At 30.0% G+C, this 12,318-nt stretch overlaps 1 protein-coding gene across 3 annotated transcripts in view; it reads left to right on the forward strand.

The window, feature by feature from the left end:
- LOC136981892 (uncharacterized) overlaps positions 1-12,318 on the forward strand; it is a 79,992-nt gene that overhangs the window by 2,441 nt on the left and 65,233 nt on the right. The window lies entirely within an intron of this gene.

Genomic DNA, 12,318 nt, shown 5'->3' on the forward strand with positions numbered 1-12,318 from the left:
AATCGAATTTTACAAAATTATAATATGCGAAGAAAGGCTGATTATCATTTATTATCTTCTAGAATATCAATAAAATTTTATTATTCAGAAGTTTAGTAATTTGATATTTCACATACAAGTAATTCATTTTATATTAAAACAAATAATCGTATTATTTACTATTTAAACAGAAAAGTTGTTAATTTGTATTTTACTTTTTTAAAATACATTATTTAATTTTAAATAATGAAAATCAGTTGTGTATTTTTAAATTATTTAAAATTCCCTTGACAATTTAGATTATAAATCAAATGAAGCATAGTAAATGTTAATGAATTTTTATAATTGTTGTTAATTTTTTTATTTTAAAAAGTCTTTCTTACTGATAAATAGTAAATGTCGATTAATTATGAAATTATTTTACACGTTAATAGAAATTGTTTTCGCGACGTAATGTAATTCTGTCGAGTTTCATGTTTTATACTTAGTTAATATTAAATTATATTACTGTTTTAAATAATAATAAAAATGCTTTCTTGTTTTTGAATAAATGTGATGAGATTGTATAATATTTATTTGTGTTTAAAATTTTGAATTTGTCTATTAGTTATTCGTATTCGAAATTGTAAATAAACCACCTAATATAAAAGAAATAAAATACAGAATTCATGTCAGTTAAAATTGCAGGAGTAATATGGTTGTTGAAATTTAATATAAGGATATGAATTTAATAATAATCATATGTGATATCTTTAACAAATACTAAAGGAAAAACAAATTATTTCTGAACCTGTATTATTTTTAAATTACTATAATTATTATATTTTTCCTTAATAATTATTGCGGATATTTTAAAAGTGTATAAGTACAGTACAGTACATATGTTACTCTAAAACAATAATATGTTTCGTGAGTGGCCATTTTTAAATTAAATAATATTGAGTATAAATATTATAGCAATAAAATCACTAGTAAGGGGTTATTTAATAACTAAAGGTTTATTTATTGAAGCTATTAAATGACAATATAACTTTTTTGTTTTTCTTAATTGTGAAATTATTTAAGACATATTAGATTACATGAAAATTATAATAATAGGTATTTGGATTATAAAACTTTATGCTAAAATTTGATGTGATTTCCCCTTCTCTTGAAAGGTTCTGAAGCCATTCTTTTATTTGTTTGCATATAACTATTTTGTATTATAATAATTCTTTAAAATTTTCCTAATATATATTGAGTTTTAGATTAAATATTCATCAGTGTGGAAGATTAAACTTAACACAGAAAGATAAAACAGACGAGAGACAAAACAAATTGCAAATTTTGTTACGTTAAATCAGCAGTTAGAAAAGTGGCAGAGGATAAGATGTTTTCAAATAGAAGACCATTTCTGAATTAAAACATAAATGAGATGTCGAGCATACTTTGAATGCATCATTTAATTATTAATAGTATGGAATAAATAAATAATTTATTGTAAAAAAAGCCGTGGTCCATTTTTTGAAATTATCTATAATATTGTTTTGTCTTTATAAAAATATAAAACAATATTTTAAACAATATAAGACATGAATATTTTTTAATTTGTTCAATCTTTCTTGTAATAATTACTTTAATATAAACATTGCTGAATTTGAAGTTTTTTGGTTTATAATCAGAGACTCACGAACGTATGCATCAATATTGAATAATTTTCAGGATGTATTAAAATTTCTTTTAATATATTTTGAAGATTTAAAATGTGACAGTTTTTAATAAAACAGCTTTGATAAATCTGTGGAGGATTTGTATTTTTTTTTTTTTTTTTTTAAACCAGTTCTTGTTTTCATTTCTATGAAAATTATTTTTAGTCAGATCAAATTACTTTTTGAAAAATATAGATTCCATTGTCAGTCATCCGAAGCTATTAATGACAGAACAAGAAATAATGTGCCATCTATAGAAACTTTAATTACATGCACAATTTTTCTGTGAAAAATCATCTTTTTTGCATTTGAATTGAAATCAAGTAATTATGCTGTTTGGCATGTATATGAATTAATCTGTTCTGAAGAATGGTAGACTTCAGAATCAGCAAGTTCAGATAGTCTTTTAAAATATCTATTCCAAAGCTAGAAAACAACTAATATAAAAAATCACAGTTGAAGATATTACTGACCATATTACTGACCTGCAAATACCTTCAGTATTTGCAAGTATATACAAGTGCACCTGATATTACTGACCAAGTACAAATACCTTCAGTATTTGCACTCGAAGAGAGCTTTATAAGAAACATCATTTATACTGCTGTTTAGTAGTTTTTTTTTCTTTTTCATACAGAAAAAATTCTATACTCCTACTATAAATGACTTATATTATTGTCACATATTTCTTAACTCATATATTTTGCAAAATTCCTTTCTGATTTTGAACTTCTGATATCTTATTTTCATTTTTATATTCAAAATTTGATGATAAAAATCTTCATTTTTTTATTTTTTGTTAAATAATACCACCTTGAATATTAGAGACTGCAATTAAGAATTTAATTTTGTTTTATTAAGTTATGGCAATGTGACACTTGGGTGATCTGCCTAGGGGGAATACCTTCCGGGAGGTCTTTTTAAGGGTAACTAGCCCCTGTTACAGACATGGAGAAAACTCTGAAAACTTCATATGGCCAGCTTGTCCTGGCAAGGTACGAACCCACAACCAAACTCCCATTCTTCGGGAAATGGAACCACTTGGCCACTGGTGGGCTGAATTTATTAATACATTATTATAACATTTTATCAGGCTCTTGGCATTAGAATAAATTATTTACAATACTTCCACTCAAAAACAAGGTATACTTGAATTAAAACTACTAAAAAATGTAATAACCAGCAGAGTAAAGAAATTGGGGTGTCCCTTGGGCAGCCCCTATCAGGCACCTTGTGCAAACTAGTTATTTGGCAGCTTGAGACTGCCATCCTTCCCGTCTTTACACCACATGCTCTTATATACACAGTACATTGCTGATGTTCTCATAATCTGACAAAACAAATCCTGTATCCAGGAATTCCTGCAAAAACTCAACAACCCCTATGACCTTTGGCTCTGTCTTGAACAAGACTATGGTCAAACTATTCATTTCCTGGACCTCCAGCTTTCCTCATCTAAAGGACTCTTCACTACTCAGGTCTATAGGAAGCCTACACACCACCCAACCTTCATCCCTGCCCCTTCTCATAATCCGTTCACCTCCAAGATGGCTGAGTTCAAGGTCTTAATTCGTAGGGTTTTCGCCCATTGGTCAAACATGCATGACAGAAATGCAGAGCTCCTAATGATCACTCAGTATGCACCTCTGCATGGCTATTCTCCACAGACTATTAAAGGCCTTATATGTTGTCTTTCCTCCACCACTTCCATCTTGTTAAAAAGTTGAACCTAAGACACTGTTTATAGGACCATCACTTATGACAGGAAGCTAGCCTCCCTATACAAGAAAATATCCAAGAAAAATAACTTTTGTTTAGCCTTCCATAGAAGTCCCTCGATTTCCTCCCTCCATAATGTTAAAGACCATCCGGACATGCACTTTCAACGAGGCATCTACATTATTCCCATCACTGATCATAGATCCAGCCATCACTTAGAATACACACATAAAGGATGCTACATCGCGCACCCTTTAAACACCTGCCTTGAGGAACATCAGACGTCCATCACGAAAGGATTGGCCAACACTGCATTGGCTATCTTTACTTCTGACCCAGACATTGATGTGGACTTTCACAATACATGCTACTTATATAGCTCTAGCTCTTCCCGGCAACCCTTTCTCAAACATCTTGAGCAGGTGAAAATTTGTAAGGCCACTTGCAAGAGCACTGATATTAATTTTTGCAACGTTGACTCCTTCTCCACAGCATTAGTCTTTCTTTGAACTATAAATCTTACTATCCTTTCCCCTCCCCTTTCTCTGTTTTTATATCACCTCCTCTCTTTGCAGGTGTGTGGCAATCCCCTGTTGTTTTGGCAGATGGGGATTAGTTTGCCTAATGATGCCTGTTCAACACAGATGAAAACATTAGCACTTATTTCTTTTACTCTACTGGTTATTAGGTTTTTTAGTGGTTTTAATTAAATTATTTACAATTGAAAATGGAAAATAAAAACATCAATTTAAGATACTGATTAAATGCTATTTTTAAATTTGGTATTTTATAATTATGATTATTAAATATTTCTTATGACTGTTCAATTTTCTTGGATGCTAATTATTTTTTTAGATCATTCTTTTGAAATAAAAATGTTTTCACTTTTTGTTTTGAAAGTAATATTAGCTTACTAGTTAATGACTATGCAGTAGGAATACTTTATTGTATTTTGGATTAGAATTATTACATTTGTTATCACTTTTTTTTTATTTAGCATTTACTTAAAATGTATGTAAGTTTGTTTTATGTATTATGATTGTGATATTTTATATATACTATTTGTATTGTGTGTAAGATGATATTGATGTCTGTCTTATCCAAGACTTCAATTCTAAACACAATTGTAATTGAAGAAACTGATAAAGATTGGGTAGAAACTACTATAGCCATACTAAGTGATTATGGCTGTTTAAAATATTTCATTCATCTTAAAATCTGTAAATCTCTGTTAAATCTTTATTTCTGACAAATATTTGAGAATTTCATATATTTATTTATATAAAAAATAAAATATGAAAATATTTTTGTTATTACAGTAGAGCATCGATTATCCGACCCCGATTAACCGACTTATCGGTTAACCGACCACATTCTAGTCGGCAAATTCAAATGTCCGCTAGTGATGTGGCGCTACAATATTTGGTTATGTCTTGGCCACTTTAATATTATTTTTGTTAAATTTTTGCATGTTTTAGCTGGCAGCACTGGCTCGACCATGAAAGGGAGGCTAGTATTTAAACCAGGCCTAATACACTATAGTAATAATGTATTTTTTCATACTTTTCGGTTATCCGACTTTTCAGTTATCCGACCAACCCCAGTCCCCAATTGAGTCGGATAATCGATGCTCTACTGTAGTTTTCTTTTGGTAGATAGTAATTTTAAATAATTACTATGATTTATTTATCTATTTTTTATTAATATTTAATCAGTTTAGCAAGAAAGAAGAATATCTTTTTGAGATTGAAATGATTTTTCTGAATGGAGACTGTCTTTCTTGGTAACTTCCTGGTAACTTCCTGGCTGCAGCTCTGCACTTATTATTGTAAAAGTAAAGATTCAAATTATAATTGTCTTTGCTTTATTAAAAAAAAAAAAAAATAGAGAATAAAAGAAGATATTTCATTTAAGAAGAAAAATAAATAAAAGAAATGAACAAACAATATATTTTTAGGAATTGCAATTAATTAACCTTATTTCAATTAATAACTCTGTTATAGTGTTATTCGGTCCTTTAATTAGCACTGTTATTATTGGAAACTATATTTATAGATATGTATGATTCTTAGATATGACTATAGATCAGAAATTATCATCTTTTTAATCTGATATAATTTTTTAACCTTATTTTTGATTATTGTAATTTTGTGCATAAAACCTTTGATGGTATGAAAGAAATAACTTTTATCTGGTAAATCTTTGACAGTATATAACTCATACAAAATTATTATAATGAAAATAAAACCTTTGCATAACCCACCTATAAATATTACCCATGCCTTTGGGTCATCCTTCAAAGACATGATACTGATATTCAGTTTATAAGGCTCTGTGTTAAACAATAAAATGTTTTTTTTATTTCAATGTATTTTTATATGTTCTTTCTTTACATTGTAGATGTAATTATAAAATGAAGTGAAATGAAAAAACTATACTGAGAAGAAATCGTCTCGACTTTGTGCGTCCAAGATAAATGGCTACCTAGAAACAAATTTTTTTTTTTTTTATCATACTGCTGCTTTTCTCTCTGTTTTATTTATAAAAAAATAAATTAATATATAGTAATAATTGTTAAAATAAACTCAGAAAAAATTAGAAGTCAATGTCCAATGATATGAATTGGAAAGTTGATCATTCAGCTCTTTAAAAAAAAAAAAAACACTAACATTTAACTTCAGTCAAACAGCATTAACACCAAAATGTTTTCCGTCTTTTAAAGTTTATTTTCAGTGAGCTTTTAAAGAGAAAAAATTCATATTGATACCATTTTGTTCCAATTCAGACATTACTTCCAATTTTTGAACATCAGTGAAGGAACAATCTTTCAAAATTCATATTCTTTGTAATACTAAAAAGAACACCATCTCAGAGTTTTTCTGACATAGCTTGCACTAGTAGAAAAATCTACTCTCGTAAGTTGAAATTTTTGAGGGAAAGCCCAAACTAAGTAAAGATGAGATCAAGAATGAAAATAAAGCTTAAGAATAAATCTGTCATCATCTGTTATAGCTTATACATCACATCACAGTCTTTAAAGTTGATGCAATTGGTTTTTCATTCAGAAAAGTTTCTATTACAAAAATATTTTAAATTCCCTCCTCCCTTACTGGATGGATTAACATGGTTTCATTAAGTAGTAACTCAATTTCAGTGACTGCATATGTGGCAAAGGTTGTGGATGTTGAGTGCAATCATTTTTTATGCTGGCCTTATGGACTTCTAAACATTCCAGGAGGGGGAGTGAGAAGTTGCTCTAATGCATTCACTCCATGTGTGGAACTTTGTGTCTTGTAGTGATACCTTATTTACATACACACAAACTCTCCTCCAGGAATTTTAAACTGATCTATTGTGCATCTTTCTCATTGTATAAGAATTAGTATACTGTTGAGTTCCTCCTGTATAGTAGTGTTGCATTCTTTGCCTTTGCTACTACTCTATATAATGGATTGAACACAGGATTGTAGGAGACAGTAGTGGTTATAGTCTTTCCTTTATTTCTGTGTCTTTGGATCCTTTGTAACAAAGGCTTTGACAAAGCAGTTCACTAAGGTATCTAGGTATTTGTGGTGTCTAGCAATCCTTTTAACATATTTCATCTCCTTGTGCATGTCCTTGATACTAAAAACATTTGGTGAATGTCTTTCTGATCGTTGCTGTAAATGCTGAGGCTTTGTATGTGAATGGGTCATTATATGGAGGGGTTGATGTTTTGGTCTATGATTTACTGATGTTGCTATACATCCACCTTGGTGATTAATATTGACATTAACGTAGGTATGTTTTCACTTTAGTTTGAAAGAGTTACCATTCAGCTCTTATTTGTTAGAGAGAATTTTGCACTTAGTTTACACAGACATTTACAAAGTAAATTTGGAAGAAGAATATGAAGAATGATTTATTTTCATATTTAATATTATTATTATTATTTTTTTATATTTCATTCTTTCTCCCCTGTGGACACTAAAGAGGACTGATATATAAGACTGATGAACAATGTATTTATTAATATATGTTATTATATTTTGTAAAAAAAAAAACAACTCATAGAGGGAAACAAAGCAGTATGATGAAAAAACTTTGTCCTTGGGCATCCAACTTGTTCAATGAAAGGTGTTCCCTATTATATGGTAAAGACTTGATGAATTTTAATGATCAAGCTATCGAATCGAATTCTTAAATTGTTTTATTCATCCAGTTACTGTTTAAAAAGTGTTACACACAGATTTATTTTACTATTGTCTTCCAACTTGAGTTATTTAATAATAATTTAAATTGTATACAAATCCTTTAATTACTATAGAAAAGATTTCTACTACATTGTTTAGTTTAAAAAAAATGAAGAAAATACACCAAAATTATAATGATGTTACCTTTAGTTTCAATTTTGTTTTCAGAATGGCAGAAAGTAATACTGTTATGTATAAACAAAACAGAAATATTTAGTGCAATTAGGACTATTATTTTAAATATATGTAAATATTTTAATTGTCAGAATTCTTTTATTGCAATGAAAAATGCAATAAGTTAGATTATTAGGATAGCTATTATCACATTGTATGCCTTAGCCATCAAAGTTATCTGAAATTAAATTAATATGTCTCAATGTCCTTAACTTATTATAATCTTATTTTGTCCACTAGTACATATCTATTAACAGGACTTATTAAACTGGCTTTAAGGATACTGCAACTCAGTTTCACAGATTATAAAATTATTGTTTTATTTAATTTACTTGGACATATACATTTTAATATTGCGTTTCAGACTTGTTCGTCCCTCATCAGCAGGTATTTATATTTTAATTTTTATGTAGAATGTTTATATAAATATCTGCTGATGAGGGACGAACAAATCCGAAACGCAATATTAAAATGTATATGTACAGGTAAATTAAATAAAACAATAATTTTATAATCTGTGAAACTGAGTTGCAGTATCCTAAAAGCCAGTTATTACTTTAGCAGAAATTACTTTATACATGGGATAGCTACTCGAAGTTTGTCAGTTTTCAAGATATCAATTCAAATAGGAGTGTCTCAATATCAATTAGAGCCTGGATTGAGCATGCAGAAAATGAATGTGAGAGAACTAAAGACAATATATACATATATGTCATTGGTAATTTTGAGAAAAATTGCAATTGAAAATGAATATATAAAGTATACAAAATATATATAGTATACAAAGGATTTCATCTACAGATGCTCTTAGTGACTTTAGACAAAGGAAAAACTGATGAATTTGTAATTGCTATTTAAAATATCAGCATATAACTCGTACCTGCTTTCAAATTGTCTTTTAAATACAGATAACCCAAAGGTTATCTGTATTTAAAAGTTATAATTATAGTTTGTCAGTTTGAAAATGAATAAACACTTGCAAACTATGATTAGACAAGAATAATGGAACCCTGTTTATCCGGCTCGAACAGGACTAGGCCTGATCCAGATGACCAAAAATTTGGATAATCTGGAAAATTCGTTAATGACATAAATAACACGGTTTATTTTATTTATTGTACATTATATATACTTTTACAACAATAGTAACAGTATAAAGCAAAAGACATATCTACACACAGTACTAGTTTGTTGACAGCCGGATGGCCAAGTGGTCAAGGTGGCTGCCTACCGCTCTGGGGGACCCGGGATTGAATCCGGATAGGTCGAAAAATCCCCAGGAATGTTTTGGGGGGTGATCCAATTGGATATGTCGGCCCTTGTCCCTCACCACTGGCTGCATGCACCGTTGTGGGCTTGGCTGAACCCATAATGGGCTTGCTTAAAGAGGCCCTCTTAGTGCTCACAGGGTGGAAACAGTTAAAAATAAAGAAAAAAAATACCAGTTTGTTGTTTACTGTCAGCTGGTACAGTACACATACATAAGTTTCCTGACCATTTGTGTGGGGTGGAAATTCTCTTTATGACCCTTTTCAAGGTCAACTGGTAACTAGACTTAGTGCTCCATAGGGAAACCAAAGGACTAATTTGAAGTGAAGTAATTGTGATACGCTATACTGTATTTTTATTACCAGATCCTTGGTTATAAAGTTGCAGGTGTTCAAAATTGGCATTGAGCCAAGGGAAAACACTATTTTTACAGCTGCAACATTATACTCAGGCAAGAATGTACTACTAACAAGTTATTTCTTAGATTTTTTTCATATATATAGGTTTTCTGTATGTCTATCTTTCTTATTCCAGATAAACCAGAGATCTGGATAAACGGGGTTCCAATGTATTCGGTTATAATACTGTAAATAAAAAATTATATACAGATATATCTTCCTTACATGGCAGGTTAAGTTCCATACCACTGCTGTAAAGTGAATGCCTTAGAGTGCATTTAGGAGAAAATTTGTACCAGTTGCTTTCTGGAACTTCCAGAAGTCTTTATGACACCAATGCTTGCTTGTCTAAACAGACATAACTGTAGTCATTTGATTTCTTGAAATACTTTCAATTTGTTTCAATATTTTGTGATTTAAACAGTGAGAGTTCAACATGTTGGAAGGCAAATAGATAAGAAAGGTAATTTCATCTCATGCCAAATGATGATCTAGTGTAATGTTATGATGCAATGAATTCTGTCTTATGGCATTAAAACCAATGTTTTATTCAAAAATTGCAAATATTTTGATAATTTACAACTATCCTCTTAAGACTGATTCAATTAGACTCAAGCTGAACAAGGAAAAAAAACCTTATTCAATTTGGTCTAATTGAATCAGCTCGAAGAGGACAGTTATAAACTATCAAAAGTACTTGCAATTTTTGAATAAAACATTGGTTTTAATGCTAAAAGACAGAATATGTTACATTGTAACACTACACTACGCGAATAGATATGGAGTGATGCAAAAAGTAGTATTTCTGTATAAATATCTCTTTATAATATTATTATAATATTTAAATATCTGTTTAATATCTCTGTATAAAAAAAACCATTATTATGTGCATTATTTAAGTTACAGAAATCGAAGCAAACAAGAAATGTTAAAATTAATTGCAACAAAATTTCACAAAAATTACACAACCTAAGGAGCTGTTTTATTCAGGAAGTGAAGAAAATGAAAATAAAGAATAGTAGTTTTGAGACTAATGTTTTTATATCTACTTGGCTGTATTTTCTGTGTTATGTTATACCACAGACATCGAAATAAACTTTTTAAATTGTTGTGGATCTTCAATTTTTATATCATTGAGCAAATCATTATATCTTCCCTTATTAATATTCATTTTTTACCCAATGTGCTTGATTTTCTTTTTATTGTAATTGTTACTTAGAACTAACATTCCACTGCAATGTGAATGTCTTACTGGTGCTATGTCAGTTAATATAATGAAAAAAAGGGATCAACACTTGACAAATAACACTGTCACAAGTCTAAGTTGCTGAGAGTAAACAGTTTTATGAGAACTCTGGGAAAGCAGAACTCATGTAACACTTCCAACAGATAATTAGAACAATTATTGTTAGAAGTATAAACTCATGTGAAAGTTGCTTGCACAAGGTTTGTTGCAAGTAACTTGCTGGTCTATCTGCACCCTTAAAGCAAAACTCCAATCGTTTTTTTACGTTGTTACAAAAGACTAAAACCATATTTACACTATAATTTATTACGTATGCATTAGTAAGCCTTAAATCACAATTGCATTTTTAAGCCTACTGCTGTTTCAAAAGTAAAAACATAAATAAAATAAATCCTAAAACCTTAAGAGCAAGGTAAGTGCCAAAAATAATAAACATGCAGATAGTTGAAAAGAACTGTAGAGCCTATATTGGCTTTCAAATTTAATAATGCAAAACTATTAAAAAGCTTTTATTATAAAATTTTAAAAGAAATATTCAAATAGGACTTTTTCAATTGAATTTATAAGAAGAAAGAAAATAATAATAATAACTACAACAACAACAGGCATGAAAAAAACAACATGGTTTATGTTGTCACATCTCATGTGCATGGACTACATAAAACTTTATGCATCCACACAAAAACAACTTCATCAACTCCTACAAATTACATTCATACTCCAAGGACTTTGGAGTTAGGTCTAGATAAATGTACGAATGGAGTTTGGCCTAGATAAATGCAAAACACTTCATGTAGAAAAAGGAGTCCCAAAGAAAGGAGATTTTGCACTTGGAAATGGAGATGTTATTGAATCCATGGAAGAGGGCGAGTTCTACAAGTATTTAGGATTCCAACAGGCCAAACTAACAGAACATACACAAATAAAGCAAAGATTAATTAAAGAATACCAAAGTAGGTTTATTGCAATAAACACATATGTCATCCCAGTAATCACATATTCTTTTGGAGTTATACATTGTACTCACACAGATCTTGAGCAACACCAAAGAAAAATAAGAACAACATTTACTAAGCATAAACAACATCATCCTAAATCTGCCATAAAAAGATTAGCTCTTCCATGTAAAGGTGGCGGACAGGCTTGATTGACATAAAAAACCTTCACTACAAATAAATGCGGACACTTCAAGAGTTATTCTACAAAAAAACAAGAATCATTACAGTTACTTAAAGCAGTAACTAGAAAACTCAAATAACACACCATTAAGCAACCGTGGGTTCAAAAGGCATGGAGTGCCGTGGCAGACATCCCTACGACCTGACCCAGGATTTTGTTAACAAAACTGTGTCTAACAGCTGGTTAGCTCGGGGATGTCTCTTTGGGAAGATGGAAGGGTTCATGATTGCCATACAGGATCAAGTCATAAACACTAAAAACTATAGAAAACACATACTCAAAGATACAACACTCACAAATGACGCATGTAAAAAATGTTACATCATGCCAGAAACTATACAATAGATCACTTCTGGTTGCAAGCTCTTGGCACAGACAGATTATTTACATAGACATAATCAAGTAGCAAATATAATACGCCAAGAACTTGCAAA

Source organism: Centruroides vittatus, unplaced genomic scaffold (assembly GCF_030686945.1).
Source record: "Centruroides vittatus isolate TY-2023 unplaced genomic scaffold, ASM3068694v2 contig_799, whole genome shotgun sequence".
Lineage (NCBI taxonomy): Eukaryota > Metazoa > Arthropoda > Arachnida > Scorpiones > Buthidae > Centruroides > Centruroides vittatus.